Below are 20,679 nucleotides of genomic sequence, written 5' to 3'. Positions count from 1 at the left end.
CACTGTCTGCCTTCCCTTGACGGACCTACTTAAGATGACCCAGTCATATAGAAAACTAGCATTGACAAAAGAGAATATAAATGAAAAGAAACCACAGACCAACTATGCATTTCTTCAAGTTCCAAGTAAGTTTGCCATACTAGACTTAGAAAATATATTGATAAGGGACTTGCTAGTGGTCTAGGGGATAAGTCTCAGTGCAGGGCCCTAAGTTCAAGCCCGGCCAGGGAGCAAACAAAGGTATATGGTGTAGCAGACCTCTCCTATTTTGCCTGCTGCTCCCTTAGCATTAGTATTTCAGTAAATCTGCTTGTTCTGCTCCTCATTTCGTCTCTAGTGAATCCTCTCATCCCCATACCAGTTCTTCAACTCAAAAATAAAAAAAAAGAAAAACTTTTAAAAAAGAAGGAAAATATATTGATCAGTAGAAGCTCAATGATATGTTTTTCTTTGCAAAATGAGGACTTTTTAGAAAAAATGAGTGGATGCTAAAACAATGAAGCTAGGTTTGAGCCCACATATACTTTTGGTGTGAAAGTACATTGGTCTAGCCTTTATGAAAAATCATGGAGGTTTCTCAAAACATTAAAAATAGATCTACCATATGATCCAACAATTACACTCTTAGATATCTACCTGAAGAATATAAAAACATTAATTTAAGGGCTATATACACTCCTATGTTCACTGCAGCACTAATCAAAACACTAATTTAAGGGCTATATACACTCCTATGTTCACTGCAGCACTAATCAAAACACTAATTTAAGGGCTATATACACTCCTATGTTCACTGCAGCACTAATCAAAACAGCCAAGTTATGGAAACAACCTGTGTACCCAATGATAGATTGAGAAAATGTGATACCTACAAACACACAAACAATGGAATAATACTCAGATATAAAACTTTTGCCACTGGTGACAATGTGGAAGGAACAGAAAGTAATCATGCCAAGCAAGATAAGCCAGGAAGAAAGGAGGAAACTGGATGTTTTTCCTCATTGTGGAATATAAAAAAAAAAAAAAACAAAGCAAATAGATAACATCAAACCTCAAAAAAACCCTGGAAATCTGAATATAAAATTGAAGCTACCATAATAGAAGGGAGGTATTAGAGAGTAATGTAGGGAGAGGTCCCAGTGGATTATGGTAGAGTATTATGCCATCCGTGGGGAATATGGTATGGTCACATATACCCAAGTGTGAACCTATACTTCTGAATCTCAGACAGTGCTAGAAAACAAAGTACCTTCAACAAATAAATTACTTGCTTCTGTGACATCTTTCTGAGGGCTAGCTCAGTTTTAGAATACAGCCCCTTGCTTTTGGTGTTGAAACCAGTCCCCAATCCTCCTTCTAGAGGAGGGTTACCTGATATGTTGTCTATCTTTTTTTTCACAGATTGTGGAACCTAATTTGAAGTTTGAATTTTTAGTGGAAGGATTTGAATGAGATGATGTGAAGACTTTGCTGACCAACCAAGTTGAAAGATATTAGAATGTCTAGTAGTTAAGGAAATAGGTTTTATAAATTCCTTTTTTTTAAGAAAATTAATCAATTAAATTTCTAAGACATAGTCAGAGTTCAGGTTCTAGATAAAGCAAAAATACCAAAATGTTTTACTAATCTTATCCTCGCTGTACATAATAAGATAGAACATTTTTTTTTCTAGCTATCTAAATATTTTAAGGACTAGTGTTTGTTTTAGCCATCATTAGTCAGATCATTTACTTTAAGCTGTTGTTTATGTAGATATTTCTACAATTATATCTTTCACTACAAATTAGTCTTAAATTCAAATTTGACACAGTGTTAAGTGTTTAGAAATAGGAAATAAATTAACATTGTTGGTAATTTACATGCTTTTGCTTTATTTCTCTCATATTTTTCTTTTACCCTAATTTCTGTGAATACATCCTCCCTGTATTGAATTCTTATAGATTAACAATAGGAGGGGTATAAACATTTCTCTCACATGAAATGATGTAATGAAAGGAATTAGTAATTGAAACATATCTTCCAATAAGACTATCATAGAGACACTGTTTATCTGTTCCCAAGATCAAGATACAGTTCATTGATTCTACTAATAAAAATCCTTTTCCTTTAGATTAGAATTATTTGTCTGTGGTATAAACAGGATGTATATTTAGAATGAATATCATTCTTTCTAAGTATTTGAAAATTTCAGCACATCTGAAATAATTTAGAATATAAATAAAGAAAAGCTTATTTGCCAAACAGACAAAACATCAAACAGTATTTTTTAACAATATAAATGGGTAAAATTAGTTTTATTGTTATGTTTGAACCGACTGACATACAGAAAAATTATAACATTTGTAACTTGTCATCTGATTTGCTGTTATTAAATTGTAGATACAACCAAAAAGCAATGTAGATCTTAAAAAAGGAATCGACTTCCTATTTGGTAAAGGTTTGTCCATGAAGTAAAGCAGAAAGAAAACTGAACAATAAACTTGGAAGTTAATTTATCCACAATTAATTTGTATACTCTGAGAATAAAAAATAATGTTTATCTCCTGAGCCACAAGGATTGCCATCTAAATTTCTCACATATGATCTCTAATTTGTATTATTATCTTATATGAGGTAAATAGTCTGTTTCACTTTTCTCTTCCACTCTAAGTTTTCACAAAACTGCCAAGCTTGCTAAAAGAGGAAGAAAATATAGAGCATAAAAGAAAAAAAAAAAAGCTGAAAAGAAAGAGCAGTAAAAAAAAAAAAAATAGACCAAATTTTTTGTCACTGACTCCTCATGAAATTAAGTCAAGCACTGTTCCCACTGCTACCACATCATCAGCTACCTCACTGTCTGCCTTCCCTTGACGGACCTACTTAAGCAAATCTTCTACTCATAGAAGAAACATGTACTTCATATCTTAATGCTTTTTTCTTATGTTTTCATTCATCCTGAATGTCCCCCTCCCACCCTCATTTATCTCTATGTAATTAAGAACTCGGTAAAATGTGCCTTCTCTCATGAGACTTTTACTCATAGCACAGGCAGAAAGTTTTCTTTCCAATGTGTCTTGCCACTAGATGATAAGCTTTTTCAGAGTAGAGCTCATATAATAGTTGATAACAAATACTTCCTGGGCTTAATTGGATTGAACTTCCACCTCATCTAAAATAAAATGTTCTCCATGAAGCATTTTTTGATCCTCTATTAAATATGACTTCTTTCCTTAAGTGCTATGCTTTTAATTCATTTATGCCACTGACTTTATTCTTATAATTAAGATGCAAAAAAATCACTCCTAACACATTATAAAATACTTGGTGGTAAGGTGATTGCATTCTCTGACATGTACTCTAGAATGAATTTGCATATCATAAGTGCTCAAAATTTCATATTTTCAGCAATATATGTATCTATATTAAAACCCTACCATCAGATCCATATGATAAAATTAAGCAGCAACTTTTGATCTCTATAGGGTCCTTAATATCAAATATATAAAAGAGGGTTCAAGGTAGGCATATTAGATGACACTATAAAATTTATCCTATTCTAAATATTTGTTTTTAATATAAAAATGTTAAGTTTATACTACTTCATAATTAAAAATATAAATATTTTAAAAAATGAATCGTATTTACATCAGGATTGCTCAGGTGATTTGAGTATAAATAAAATCAAATCTCTTTTCTAAAATAAGCATATCCATGATATCAAAATATGATTGATCTATGATCAAGAAAAAAAATTTTATTTACCTATGAAAAATCTAAATGACCTTTCTTCCCAATACAATGTTATTCTCATTATCAAAAAACTAAATCTTTCTTGAATACTTTTGAGGTAAAAAACAATGAATCATTTCTGTTTTACACAACAGAGAAGTACTACAATGTGTTATTGTAATGTGACTTATATCCTACTTCTAAAGCACTGGAAATTATTTTAAATTATAGTGTTAGATTAGATTTTCTGCAGCTTAGTATATTGTAATGTAATATAATTGCTAAATGCAAATTAGATACTGTACAGCTTTTCCATAGAGTTGTTCATGAAAGCCAAGCATTTTACATATTAGTGAAGTGCATGTTATTAAGAAACAAATTATAATGAAGTTTAATTTAGTATGAAGACAAGATACTGTAGCATTATAATGGGTGTCAGAACAATAGCAATAGCAGTATATAGCAAATCTGCCACCTGCCAAAAACTTCAACTTTCAAGAGTATTTAAGTGCTAGGAGTGATAGCATTGTACTTCTAAAGATTTCCACTTGCTCGCATTACTTCAGTTGAGTAATACTTGAAAGTTATTTTAACTTCCAAACGCTGACCAGTATTTTGTTACAAATAAAGCCTGGGCTTTATGCTATAGTACTCCAGGGAGAGTGGAGGATTAAATTCTGTCTCTCAACTTTCAGAGTGTAAAGTCTCGGCTTTATTCATCTATACCTTGTATTAATTACTAATTCATTTGTATACTATTTAAGCAATTTTACATAAATACTTCGTTCCATGTGACTATCTTGTCTTTTAACTGTATACTGGGTGAATGAGGGCAATAACCACACCTTGAATTCTTTTTGTTTTAAAACAGGATGGATTTGGGTCAACATGAATTTGGCTATAAGAAGCTGTGTGTAATAGGATATTAATCGTTTTGCGGATAATCTTCTTCTTTAAAAATTGGCTGTACCAGTTACTCTCTAAAGTCTTTTAAAAATAAAAGATTCTATAAAATATGGTCTAATAACTTCTAAGAAAAATAAGTGTGATCCAATGAAGCAGTTAGAAACCAAGTCTCTATGAAGAAAAAAGTGTGTAAATCACAAACAATGGAATCATGAACAGCACAGTATTTTAAGATTCTAGTATTCTGAAAACTCACAAAGCTATCTTACATTTAGTGAGGATAAATCATGTAACTGTTGTCCAACCACATTGAAGCAATTGGCCCTACCTAACACATCCCATCTTCATACAGACTGTGGAGAGGTCTTTGGGAGAGAAGAAGGTGAAAACACAGTAATTCGTACTATAAAAACAAAAGTGCTCTACAAATTATAAAGCAAAACTCTTAAAAGATAGGTTTAATACCATTTCTAAGCATAGAGTTCATTAAATAAGGCACCATTAAAAAAAAAAGAAGAAGAAAAAGGAAAGAGCAGAGACACCAATGGGTTTGTTGTATGCAAAAGAAACCAGCTCAAAAGCAATTCATTATTAATGCCTGAATATTCTTGCTAAACAGTTCTGATTATTTCACAAGAAAGAGGTCAAGGTAGTGGAGAAAGGGATTTAATCAAATAAACTCTCAATCTCTTTCCAAATAGCATTTTCATCCAGCTGCATGTAAATTCATCAGATGACTAGCCCACAAAAGCACAGGCAAGGTTAATCTGCTATGACTGTTAAAACTTCTATGATATGCCTATTGAATAAAGATTTAAAATGGGATGAACCATGCAAGTTACCCCAAATTAGTTTTTTTTACTCATAAAATATGTGAAATTTCCACTTTGAAAAGTAAACAAACAAATAAGTCAAAATTCTCTATCTGAATTACAGTTATTATAAATTCCTTAAGGAATCTTTGTGCTATTGCATGGCTTTCATTAATTGTAATGTTTAGAACTTCCTGGCTTCATGTTCCAGGAGTCCAAAATGTCTCTAATTATAATTAGCTTCAAAACATTAAGATCTCAGCTATCACATGACAGAAAAAGGTTCTAATAAGTTTTATAATATTTTTAAATCGTTCTGATTAACTTTTGCTTATGCGTAAGATTATAAAATTCATATTTTATCTAGGAAAATAAGTGATAAATTTTAACATGTCTTTGGTAATTTATTACTTAAAGGTAAATGTAATTTCATTTCACAAATAAAAGGAGATCACATCAATAAAAGGGTATTTAGTGTGCATGTTCATAGAAAAAATACATAAGATAAAATAAATAACTAGAAAGATATGATTTTACTGATATATTTTTGTCTGCTTCATAATTGTGTATAAATACAGAAGTTAAAATCATGTTTTTAAATGTGTCAATGTGTAAAATACCTTTTACTTTGAAGATGAAAATCCTGACTCATTTTCCTAAAATATATAGAATATATTTCCTAAAATATATAGAATTATACTCAATAATCTGACAATAAAACTATACAAATATAAAGGCATAAATAATCTCTGACAAAAATACATTAATTGACCTCAGTAATAAATAATTAAAACAGAAATTTCAAATGAAGTCTTTGGCATAAGTATTAGCCTATATATAGATGTTTTAAACACCTTTATCTTCACTATTTGAATGTTAATTATGTAGATTGTTTTCATTTATAATTTCAGATACCCATTTGAAAACACTATATCGTGAGAAAGTTGGATTCAATCTATTGCTATTTTTATAATCCTTATTATAAATACCATTCTCTCCTGCTAAATATTTCTTTTATACTGTATATTTCATTTCTGTATTTAAGAAAACATGTAGCAGTTAAAATTTTTTCTTCAAAAAAATTAAAGTGTTTTTCTACTAATATCCTTTGCCCTCTTATCTCTTACCACCTTTGTTGAATCTCAGACACCATTTTACACGAGGACAATTTCTAAAAAGCAAAATATAACTGTCTAATTAAGGGCTGTGTGATTGGCTAGTTCACGGTCTCTGTGACAGTTGTGACAAATACACATATTGGCACAGCCCTAACCTCACTTCACAGTTTGCAACACAAAGATGGTATTTTCAGAAATGTGGAGAACACTCTGATACAAAGCTTCACCTTGTCTAGTGCTATTCCATTTAATTTTTTATTAACTGCCTGAACATATGCCTTTCTAGAAGAGGGTAATAGTTACAAAATGTCAGCAGAAACATTTAAACTGCTAAAATGTAAATGATTTTATAAATTTGTAATGAAAGGTAATTGTCATGTGGGAAAAGTAACAGAAAAACAGATATGTGTAATGCAAAACTGGTAAAAAATACATCTTATTGGTTGAAGGTAGGAAAACCTAAGTATATTTTAATGAGTACTGTAAGTAGTATTTAAATAAAATTAGATTCATAAGCAGAAAATGTGAATTCTATAATATTTTATTTTCTAACATTACGAAAGTTCATAATAATGACAAGAACTCATAGAACTTTAATGTGCTAAATTCAATAAACAGTAGGACATTAAGATGCTTCACCTTGTTTTAAAAAAACAAATTAATCAAAGTAGGGAAATAGAAATAAAAAGTGTCTTTGGCATCAGCACAGTAGCTTTAAAAGCACAATATTCAAACATGATACGTTTGTTTTTTGCTTTCTGCTATGATGAAAAACAATTTAGTGATTAATCCCTTCAGCAATATAATGCTGGGTCAGTTCTTTTAGAGATGTCAAGAAGAAGACCCCGGCAAGGAACGGAGTATTTCCTCAGTCACCACACAGAGCAACCACCTTCCAGTTAGGTTTGCGGCAACCATCTTTAAATGCTTGAGCTGTTCTGTGTGGCCATGACAAGATTTGCAATTCTCTGCGTTTATTTACACACCATCACCCCAACTAGACATCACATGGAAGTGGCATGGTCACAGCTGACCCCAGGGTAGTCCCTGTCTCTGCCGATCCAATTTCATCGTGCTCTGCAATTGAACTGCAGTCATACTGAAGAGGATGTATGCACAGGACTCGGTGCCACAATAAAATTAGCAGAAGCTTGTCAGGGGGCATTTTCCTGTTCTACAGTGACAGACCCTGGACAAATAGGTCTGCTATCCAGAAATCCATAGAGGTCTGGCTCTCTTGAAATGTATATGAGCCTAGCATATTTATGTCAGAGCATTCTATATGGTAAGCTTGTTCTGTGATAGTTTGAGAACAATGTTAAGCCTCTGCTGCATTTTCCATTTTCTCTTCACAGTTTTCAGCGGCTCTAGTTGCCTATGAATAGGCTATTTATTTTTGATTTGTAGAAAAGCCGCTTCTGTTTAGTAGTGGTAACTGAGGAAAAATATTCTTCATTTATTCTTCCTTCAGGAGAAAAATGCAGCACAGTTCAATTTTATTTTGAAAGCAAAAGTTGTTTTTTTTTTTTTTTGCAGTTTGATAAATCAAGCTTGAAAAGCCTCACGTTACCTGTAAAAATCAGTTATAACACAAGCAAAATCTGTTGGAGAAGGCTCTATAAAATATACAATAAATTTCAAATAAATAAAAAGATCTTTTGTTTAAGATAAAATGTTCAAATAGTAATATAGTAAATAGATCAATTTTACTATTTGTGGGCAGAACAACTTCAAACATCATATGTTTTGTAATCTAGCCTAAAGATATTTATTAGATATTCTGCGCAGTCCTTACATCAAACATTTTCTGAAACCCTGGGATCATTTCATATTCACTGGAAGACAGAAAGAAATCCAAAACCTAGTTAAATAAATTGTTCATTTATTCCTTCCCTTTTATGCACCAAGATCTACATGTGGTCATTAATTATAAAGAGACTATTATAGCACCATATTTTCATTCAATACGATGTCCTCATATATATCAAAGAAGTCCCATAATTAAAACAGAAGGGCCACAATGACAATTAAAATTACAATCTATATGGGGAAAGAAAGTACAGTTCTGCAATTTTTCACCCTGTCACTGTCAGCTGCATGGAATATTCTGGTCACGTCTCTTGTAAAGCAGCCTAAATTCTTCTTCACCAATGCAACCTCAAAAGCATTATCAGCACCTAAGCAAAAGCCTATGCAAGTATAATTTAATACGAAGCCACAGTTTGCAAGTAATAGCGTATAAAGTGATATTTAAGTGGTGTTTTAAGCACACTTCTGATGGCTACAGCCGCTTTTCCCTGGTAAATGCGTTTTCCTTTGAGTAGTGATTATGAGTCCTAGGTGAAGAGGTCCTGTGTGCAGGTCTGTCTGTAAGCCTTACTTCCAGCTGCCAATCTTTACTTCACAGTGAAGAAAAAGCCACATTGCACCTTGTTCTTACTCTTGTATGCTGTCATCCCCTGAGCCTGATAACACAAAATCATTTCCACATAACACTTTCCTGCTTCTGCCTCTTAAACCTTGAGACCTGCGCATCGTGCATGCACTTGCACCCTGGGCAACCAGCTCCCTGGAAGCCCCTTCCTTTGAACCAGCAGAGTCTTCCAGAGAACCATTTTTAACACTTATCTTGGTAAATATCTGCATTAATGGAGTACAAAGCTTTTTGGTGCAATATGTATTTGCTACAATTTATTGTCTATAAAAGTCACGAACAGTGAATTATTACTCTTAAAATTGTGTTTTTCTTTATAATAACTTTAAACTGAGCACTCATATATGAAGCATGCAATGGAGATTGAGAAGGTATTGTATAATAAAACTGTGACATGGTCATTTTTTCCAGTTTTGCATTACAGAGACACACTCATGCATGGTGCTTTTTAAATTCTTATTATGTGTGAGGTCAGGGGGTCGAATGTCAGAAAGTACTGTTAATTTCACGGGGTTAGGGGAAAGTAAATTCAGTGGGAATACAGATCACTTAGCACAGAAAACCAGCTCCTCTGAAGTTTGGTTTTACATTTGTTAACCATATCCTTCAGCTGACGAACCATTGAGACCACAGTGACATTCTGGTCCCAGATATAATGGCTTGACATGCTGCAGTGAGAGTGTGATTCCGTCGCCCTGCTCCCCGTGCCAGCTTCAGCCTTCCTCTGAATCAATGAAGCACTAAAACTCCACACAACTGGAACTGAACAAAGCATGTTGCCATTTTGGCTGTGATGTTTAAATTATAGAGAAAGCAGTCAGGATGTCTTAAAGTTCAATCTGACAAGAAATGTAAAATATATTTCTGTCTTCATTCTCTGGGAAGGTAGCATCTTACACTGCACGGCATCACTACCCAGAGTCCTTTAAAAGTGGCTCATAATAGAGCATCAGAGACCATTTTAGGGCTTGCATTTCAGGGCTTTTTCACTAATCAGAAAGACACCTTAGCATTGGGCATGGTTTTGGGGAAAAACAATAACCAACATGATGTTTTATTTAACTGGCAGTCTAGGGACACCATTCCTTTATTTTACTATTTGTTCTGAAAGAAAATAGGAAAATAGGAACAGATGTACCTGTCTCAGGTTGTTCAAGGCAACCAGCAAAAATCACAGAAAACAACAGTTCCTTTATGATTATGATACGGGAGTAATAGTCAAAATATGTTTCAGTATGAGGATTGTGAGCAAAGTGAACTGTGTTATAAAGGCTGCAATGTTACTTAAACGTAATTCAGTGGGTGAGGAGAGACAGATGTTGATAGGTTCGGTTGGGTGATTTTGTTTTCTAGGTTTTTTAAAACAAGATTTTTCAGATTCAAAACTCAAACTGGGCTCAGCTGCCCCCTTTAATTAAATTTTAATGACTTAGGCTGAATGTTTGTATTTTGGCAGCAGGCTCAATAATGTTAGCATTTAGATGGTTACAACTAGGGGAAGAACCCCACTGCAAGTCATAGGTGAAGTTCTTCCAAAGACTGGCTTTCTGGGCTCCTGAGGGCTTTAGCAGGACAGCTAGCCATGGGCCAGACCCTCCTAGTAACTTATTAAAAATAAATTTGAATAAAATACTGCATACTCTAGATTCCACAGTGGACTGTAAGCCAATACTTTGCAGTATTAACACTCTTTTGCCAGCAGTATCAGCACTCTATGTTTTTGGATGCCAAAAGTTTTATTGGTAAATAAAAGTAGTATGTGGCATTGCTTATAAAAATCACCTTTTCTCACAAATGGCAAGGACAATCATGGTACACATTTTAATCAGCTCATTTTTAAAAAAAGAATTATTAACTTTGCAATCGTGTTATTCACTGGCTTCCTTTTATAATTAAAAAGTTTTTTTTTCCTCCTCATATCCTCTTTCTAGCAAGCAGCCTGTTGCCTGAAGTTTTAATCTTTCATTACTAGTTAAAACAAAATCACCAATTAGGCACATGAAAACGTCGGTATTAATCTCATTAAGGTGATGGCACCAAATAAATTGGAACTATTTTTGTGCTTTTACTGTGTTCCTATGGCTTTATCAGGCCCTGTGGTCATATACAAAGACCTCGAAGCTTAGTCATTTAGAGTCATTCGGTTGTGGACTGAATGTGGCATTACCATCTATGGCTGAAAATTGCTTTCAGCTTTTAAACTGCACTGACTAGTCTGTAGTTAATCTTAGATCATTCACTCGCAAAATTAAATGAGCCAGAACGATGGTCTTTTTTTTTATATAAAATAATACATCACAAAACACTTATTTGCCCTGCCCAAAAGAGAGATCAAATTCATTTAAAATCCCATAAACCAGAGTTGTGAATTTTTAATTTTATTTAGTAGAAGAGAAATAGAGGGTAAGCTATCTTTCTACAGCACATCATTGCTATAAATTTACATATGGAACATGGTTTGATGCTTAACCAACCTTTAATCTACCTTTGATGTATACTTCTACTTCATCATGGTCATGTGACACACTTATTAATGCAAATGTAAAAAAGACTGTTTTGGATCTCTGATGTAATTAGCCATAAACCATGTTTAAGAAAAAAAAAAGCGTGCCTACTTGAGTCACTGGAGTTGCATATAAAGTTCAGTTATCACCACAAAAGAACAACCTTAAGAAACTGTCTAAAATTTTTCATTCATTCCTATATTTTCTGCCCAACTATCTATTTAAGAGCATTTTACTATACCAGAGAGAGTCAACTAAATATTGATTGCTAAGCAATTAGCTTTGTAGGAGTAAGACATTTTAATGTTCAGATAGTGTTATCCTGCTTTGATAAAAGTAAAACCACTCTAAGAGAAAAATGCTACTGAGGTAAGAAGAAGTGCATTAATTCTTATCCCAATGATCTATATAGGATAATTTCAAATACATCTTCTAAATGAAAATATTGGATTTTTTTGCTTGTTATTGGTTCCATCCCTTTCCATTGACTTGTATCCACAATGTATACCAGCTGTCTTATGTTTTGAGTTTGGCAGTCACTAATTTTAGGCTGCAAAAAAGTTGGACACTGCAAATGAGGTGCCCTCTTAGTGCCACAAGGAAGCAAAAGTTTGGATATTTAAGGGGCTGCCCCAGTCAGTCCCTGGTGAATGACGAGATGCTTAGGTTAGATACTGGAAAATAAGTTCATGCTACTCTGTCAGTGGGGCCGGCACAAGCTGCCTGTTTGACAGAGAAGGTGGTGTGTGGTCTGGACCTCAAGAAAAAAGGAAGCCAGTCACCCAGATCAAAAATTACCCTCTTGACCATCCAAAAATGGTTCTGACATCAGCTCAGAGAGACAGAAAGAAAATGCTTACACACACACACACACACACACACTCTGGTCTACTCTAGGGAAATTCACAGATCTATCTCAATATTATGAAAGATCCTGAATTAAAAGTAAAATTGCCACGCTCATATTAGTGACATTTTTTAACTTTTACTATATGTTGCAAGTCTATGTGACTCAATGTATAATTCCAAAAGTCATCATTTATACATATATGTGTGTGTGTATGTGTGTGTGTGTGCATTCTGAGCATAAGTACATTTTTTAACTTAAACAAAAGCAATATTGATTGAAATTATTTGAAGTGATTTATTGGTTATCTAATTATTTTCCAACTATGAAAAATGTTTTTATATTGTATTTGTAATAATTTAGGGAAAAAGGACTTAATCACTAAAACATAAGTCATTTTTATTGAAACTGTTCATCTTGTTTTAAAAACTTTGTTAAGACTCCCTGACCTAATTCTGTTCCTTAAATCTTATTGAATTGCCACTTTACAGCAGATACTGGTTTATGTTTTTCAAAACACTGTAATGATTTAAAGGACCTTAAAGCTATTCAAGATTTGTCCTTTTTCTAAGAATATGAATGAAGCAAAAATGCATACACATTTTTAAATATCATCCAAATATAAGGTGACCATTCTAAATCTTGCACAGTATTAGTTTTTCCATCTCAAGAAAATATCTGCACATTGTTGTTTATTCTGTAAAATATTCCTTTTTTTAATAGCCTGAACCAAATAATTTCTCATTTTTACAGGCTTCACTTCACTTTTCTCACAGTGAATAAATTGCAACTTATTTCCATGAAATTCACAGATGACACAGATCTTTATTTTGCATAAAGGCATAAAGAAGTGTCTAATATCTTCAATATTCATCTGCTAAGTGGACATTTGCATTGGGTTAGAACGGCAAAAGAGCCCCAACCCTCCCGCAGTGACAGCTGTACAAAGGGATGACATCTGACAGCTGTGACAGTGCTGAAGGGAAACTCAGATGACTCGCAGCATCCATGATCCAATTACAGCACACATCCCTCTGACAGACCCAGCAGCTTGACTCCAGCGTTTGGAAGGACAGTATTGATCTCTTGTCAGAAACCAGTTGCCTGCCTGCAATTGTGCGCTGCTGAACTTTGAAAAGCTATAGTACCCTCTTAAATGATAGGGGCAGTCAGGTTATAGTATTCAGGTACAAAGAGAGGTGCAAAGGGTATCTGCTAAATGCTCTAAACTTGAACAAATCATAACAATATGACAGTCCAATCATACTCAAGGAGCCCAGCTGATCTAGCTAGCTACTGTCTGTGCTAATGGAAAGACAGCTCTTTGTGTTTAGTGGGATGATCTTACTTGATGAAAAGGCCACTGCAATTAGTGCATGCTGGTTGGCTGTGCTGGGTGACAGCAGCATGGATGGTATAATGGCAGCTGCCAATAACCCTAACTTCAAGAAAACAGACAATTAGGCCTTTGATCCTAACAGTGTCAGTCCCTCCATTGCAGACCTCTACTCCGCTTTTGCTGTAAACTGCGCGAGGGCAATGCAGTACAACCTCACCAGACAGAAAAGCTTGGTCAAGAGGTCAATGACCTTTCTCCTCTTGCCTCTGTTCCTCTTGCCTTCTTTAAGAGGAGACAGAGACAGAAAGACTCATGCAAAATGTACCAACTATTTCCTTTCAACTATAGTTTAAGGAGAGTTAATATATGAACATTGATGCTTTTTGATGTAAAATTTTAAATTACATTAGAAATTAGAATAAAGAGAAGACTAAACTTTAAAGCAGAGTTACCAAATGACAAGTGATAGTGAAGCAATAAATGTCAAAAATTTGTCAAAGTCTTAGGATAAGTAAAGGCTAATACCTGCTTATTACTTCTTGATTGGATAAAATTGATAAAATAATCTGCAAATATGGAGTAACCACAAAACTTAAAATGCAAATCATGTCAGCACTTTCATCAAATGTCATTCCAGAACAGGTAAAACAATTAGGTAGGAGTAAAATAAGCTAAACTAAATACTAAGCACACATCCATGTACTCATATGTACACAAAAATCACACCTGTACTGACAAACTTATGATGAGAAAATTTAAGCATAGTGCTTAATTTGGCTGCACATATATTAAAATGGAAGATTCATAGTTAGTATGACCCTTGCATAAAGATGAAATGCAAATTTGGGGATAATTCCATAATTTAAAATTAATATTGTTTATATAACTCAGCTTTTGAACTTTTCTCAACTTTAAAATGTTGTCTACTGTTATTATTGAAAAGTTAATGAGTATTAATTCTAAATAGGAAATAGTGCTATAATTAATTTAGTTAATTATAAATAAACCAAGAAAAGGAAATGCTAAGTCTATATGAGAGATAGTTTCTTGTAGAATGGTTAAAAATGACAAAACAGGACAAGTGATAATTTATGAATAATAAATATATGTTCTCAACTAGTCAGATATTGAAAAATAGGTAGGCATTATTAAAAGATAAATAGAGTATGAAATCTAGAATATCAAAAATAAAACATCAACAAATCAACAAAAATTGTGGGAAGTAAAGTGGGAAAATGAGGAGAGTTTAAGAACAATGAAAAACAGATATAACAGCATCTGAGGTAGAAGACCACATAGAATCAAAGGGCTTTGCAAATATAAATTTACATACATGCAGATACACTTGTTCACACATGTAAATGAGCACTAATTGAAAAACATAAAAATTACTTAATTATAAATTAAATAGCAGGTTAGAGTGTGTAGAAATAGACACACTGTCTTGATGACAGTATAAATTGTAGCAATCTTTCCTGAGATCAATTCATATTATCTCCCCAAAATCTGTATTATTTTAACCAGAAAAATTCTTCATTGCGTAAATTTTATATGCAAGAACATCTGTTGCAGTATTGTTTTGAATGACGTAAAATTAACTTAGACTAAAATCTAGTAGGAAGGTTTATTAACTATAACATGACACATGCATAAAGTAGAATATACTGCTAATAAAAAGGCTGAGGTATATTTATGTAAGCTAGAAAACTGTACAAATATATAGTTATATTTGTACAAAAGTATAAGCAAAACAGATTATCTGGATGTTGATGCACTTGTTAGATATGAATATGGATATTTATACTTATATATTTATATTTATGTATATTAACATTTCCCGAAATACAAACAACAATCTGGGAATAGTTGTTATCTACCATGATTGGACAGAGTAAGGAAGGCTTATTTATAATTTATTTTATCTTACATAATATTTGATGTTAAAAATATATATTTGATATATCATTTTTAGACTAGTTAATGAAATGTTGTGTTAATGACTTCTCACTACTGACATAAAACATTAAGCTAATCAAGAAAAAACATAGTCCATAAGTGTACTCTGTATAGAGATTTAAAATTATAAAGATAGAACCCAAGGAATTTGTATTCTTCATTTTTTTAGTAAACATTCATCAATAAACCCATATTGTAAGCCCTATTTGTGCTAGTGTAAGGACATAAAAAGCAATTAGCTTTGTGCTTGCCCAAAAGAACCTCCTGGTCTAGTTAAGGGGACTCAAAAGAAAAGGGCAGCCTATAAGGAAGAAAGGCTGAGCACCTAGATAGAATGAAGACACAGGTGGTTAAAAGTACTAAATAGTTAGAGACATCTTGGGAAGTCAGAGAACCATTCTTATAGGAGATGATACTATATTTAAGTCTTAGAGCTTGTTTTCGATCTTACTCTTTTCTTAAAATCTCCAATTGTATTCTGACCCTAAAATAGATTAAATATCATTAATATTAATATCATCTTTATCTTTTCCACTTAATCTCCATAGTAGCTTACTATTTTTTAACAGTATGTGATTCTAAAGTTGGAAAACGCATACAGTTCTCGCAAGCTAAGCTGCAGCAAAGTAAGAGAAAGTGTATTTTCAGCTTCAATACAGCTCTCAATAAGGGGAACTTGTTGGTTTGACTACTAAGCTTCTATGGTTTAATTCCAGGCATTGATCTCCTTGTGGATCATTTAACTTTGTTCTGCTCCACTTCAAAAGACTGTGTCCTTAAATCTGTCCATCTCTCAAATATCTGTCATTAGTTAGAAGAAAAAATGTGGATAGTTTCATAGGAAAACACAACCCATAAATTTAATTAAATTTACCTAATTCAATTTAACAAATTCTGAAGAATTATATGATAGCATGAAGAACCATTATGAACTAGAGCTGAAAGGTGTTATAGTTTATCAACTTATGTAGATATATATAATTATACGACTTGGTAAGCTAAACATACTAACAGAAATATTAATATATGTAAGGAACAGGGGAGTGAGAATTAGCAGATGGGACCATGGGAAGAACACAGTAATGGTCTTGAAAGAATTCTAGATAAGTGAAAGTTCAACACATTTTAGAAGAATTGAGGAAAGTTAAAATACACAGAGGAGAACAGATCATGAAACTATCATATTATAAATTGATGGAATGTATGTAAGGCACGGTTGAGTCTGCTGAGCCCTTTTTCATTTTTGAGGTACCCTATCCTCCTGTATTGATGCTTATAAATAATCTCCATGTCATCTAGAGGAAAATTTATAGACTCTGCTCATCAAACCAGCTTCATTTATAACTGCAAGTTGCCTTTATTGGGTCAAATGTATTACAAATTAAATCTTGTTGTAAAACAATAATTTAATTTAATTTAATTTTCATTTGTAAGTTTTCATAATTAGTGGTGATAACAATGATGATGATGACAATTGTAAGTGTAAAGAAGCAAAAATCTAGAGAAAAATTACAGTACAAACTTTAACAAGATTTTTCCTTCAGCTGCACCTTGAATCTTACCCAGGTTTTGTGTTATACTGGTTGTGGGTGCAGAGACTATGATGCTTGGGCATTAAGAAAATCTAAACAAAATTGCTACTCTGAAAACACCACCCATAGCACCCTTAGCACTATCACTATAACATTGTCTTGGTGAAAATGGGCATCTAATTTGAGAAGCTCTTTAAAGAGACTGAAACAGATTAATAACACCAGCTTTTGCTTACTTGTTTAATTTAGCTATCTGTCTAGGAAAACAAGTTAATTATGGTAACCTGGGGACATCTCATATTACCTCACAGACTATGCAAGCAATGCTTCAGTACAGTATGACCCAACTTTTGATGAATGATATTCAACTCCTTCTGGACCAAGATATCCTTCCTGATAAATAGTTGTCGCATGCAGTTTCTTATCCATTTCCACAAGACATTTCTAATGCTAACTACTCTCAAGCATACAGTACTTCTTGTCCACATTTTAGATCAGCTATAGACTTACATATGGGGCTATACAATTGCTATGAAAACAACAAACACTGTTAATTTTGGGGGGCATGTGTCTCTTCCTTGACTGAGTGCATCTAAGTCTATAAACCTAGCAGATACCATCAAAGTACAGTTTATAAATTTCTGAAAGGCTCAGGAGTTAGTCCTAAGGTACACTGGAAATATGACATACCCTTGAGGGAGAAATGATGGTTGGGAGCACATTAATTCCCAAATTATGTATAAAATATATTCTACACATGGACAATATTAACAATCTATTCTCTATTATGGTAAATTTCACTTAATATACTATTGAATATACATGTATCTATTTTCCATATATGAGTGAAATCATTTGGTATTTGTTTTTCTCCTTCTAACTTATCTCACTTAGTATAATCTTCTCCAGTTCCATCCATGTTGTAACAAATGTAAAGAGTTTGTCTTTTTTTATACTTGAGTAAGTTTCATGATGTGTGTGTGTATACACATACACACACACACGCACACAAACATATATACTAAATATTCTTAATATACTCCTCCACCTTTGGATACTTGGCTAGTTCCATAATGTGGCTATTGCTGCAAGGAACATATGAGTGCATAAATCCCTTCAAATTAGTGTTTCTGTATGTTCCAATTATAGATCGTATGGTAGATCTATTTATACTATTGAGGACAGTCCATACTTTTTTTCATGGGTACTGTACCAGTCTGCATTTCCAAAAATGTGATAAAAGGATATGTGATATATATGGACAATAACATACTGCTTTGATTACTATAACTTTACAATATACTTTAATATCTGTGATAGTATATGATTAAGAGATCACTCCATTGGAAAAACAACATTCACCAATATATCATATTCAGGTTATTACTTAAATTGTGATAATTTCACTTTATATGGAATACAAAAAGAAAAAAAATCAAAGAAAGTTAACCAAAGCAAGTGCTTGAAATATGACTACAGAAATGAGATTATTAGGACAGTGAAGGCAGTGGGAGCAATAGGGGAAGGGAGCCCAATGCACTATGGAATAGAAATAATAGGGCTCTGGCAGTGGATGTGTTATGATAATACAAATTTATAGAGGTATAAGCCTATACCCATAAAACATATACAATGCTATAAGCCAGTGTTAAATCAATAAACATAATAATTAAAAATAAAACAATGTCAGATTTCAAATTGGAAACTCCGTATGATTCAATAATCTTACTCTTACACATCTATCCAAAGAATATAAAATCAGCAAATCAAAAAGTCATAAGCTCTACAACATTTTGCAGCATTACTTACATAACAAGAAGTGAAAACAGGCTAAATTCACAATGATAGAGGATTAGATTAAGATATGATATATCCTCATAATAGAATATTATCATTTTAAAGGAAACTAAAATTATACCATTTTATACCGAATAGTTTCATTCATAGCAGGAGTATAAAGGACCAGGAGAAAAAAATAATAATGAACAACTATATACCAGAGACATTTTATGGGGGTGGAGTGGGGAATGGGATCAAAAATGAGGGGAGGGGGAAGTACACTGGACTATGATAATGGCACAGGGGTGATTTGGTGGCCCACGGAGATTACAACTGAAATGGAAAAAAGGCACAAAATGACGTAAAAATAAACTATTATACCATTTATTCTTTTTAAAAATCTACCATTTTATAATGAAATGGAAGGAGTTCATGGAAATATCATATGCTAAAGCAAATCATAATGACAAAGACAAATACTCAACTTTTAGACATCAATGGTTTTACAGAGCAAAATAATTACAAAAGTTATTGAATACAAATAAAAGAAATGAGGCTTCTAAGGTTAAGAATGAGTGGAGATGGGAAAAGGCCTAAAGGGTACCAGGAATGGTGGTGAAAAATATAAACTTCGAAGGAAGAAGACTAACATAACACAGTAACTGGTATATAATAAGTACACAATACATTTTAATTACTATGATCTTAGCTATAAAATTTAGTGAGATAACATATTCATAGTTGAAAATATAGGAGGAAATATCAATTATACATAGACAATTATACATAGACTTACTGTGGGAACAATGAGCTCATTAATTTGATACATTTGGGGGAAAATTATGCTAATACTTCAGAGGGAAACACAATTGTTTTGGGTTTTACATTAGTATATGTAAGTCACAGTGTTGAAAGAGTAAATGTTAACTGAGAGTAAATGAAGGAAGTTACCAGTGAAGCAATTTGGTAAATATTAAGCGATAAAATATTGCCTGTGACAAGTCTAGGACTTAACCATGAGATCTATTTAAATAGAACATTTCAACATGAACCTATATGAGGTCAAATAATTTCTTAAATATTAAGAAACAAATGAAATACAAATGAAGAATTTTCTATCAGAGTCATATGAAAAGAGTTTTAACCTTCATGTTTTTTTGTCAGACTGTAATTCTTCATCAATGTCATTTTTAAAAATACTTATATCTGAAAATCCCAAACAGGCACACACAGGATGGTATTTTGTCATTGTTCACCTTTGCTTTATAGTTAATGCATAAAGTCATACTAATTTAAATGAATATAACAAATATCTTAGTGCTTTGTAAATTGACAGAATTAGTTTTACATATTTTTATTCATTTATTTCAATTTGTGAACTGCAACCCATGGCCTCTGAGTACATGTACATGACAAAATTATCAGAAAACAAATTATAAATAGTAATTAGTGACCTCTTTCTTAGCCACTGAACTTTATCAAAGGCCTGACCCAAGATCCCAGGCCTGAAGGTCAATCAAATTGTACTCTGTCCATTTATAAGGCAAAAAAACTTTTAAATACAATCCCCTATATGAAGAACTGACAGCCTTTGGCTTGATGAAGCTAAGATTCACTGAGTCTCTCCAATATACACATATAACAACTTTTTTTTTTTTTTAAAGATTTATTTATTTGTGCATACAGAACTGGAGTACAGGCCAGAGGTGCAGGGGTGGTGAGAGGATTCACCAGAGACAGA

Source organism: Condylura cristata, unplaced genomic scaffold (assembly GCF_000260355.1).
Source record: "Condylura cristata isolate star-nosed mole 26May11 unplaced genomic scaffold, ConCri1.0 scaffold00002, whole genome shotgun sequence".
Lineage (NCBI taxonomy): Eukaryota > Metazoa > Chordata > Mammalia > Eulipotyphla > Talpidae > Condylura > Condylura cristata.
The sequence above is the reverse complement of the archived record's forward strand: the minus strand, read 5'-3'. Positions refer to the sequence as shown.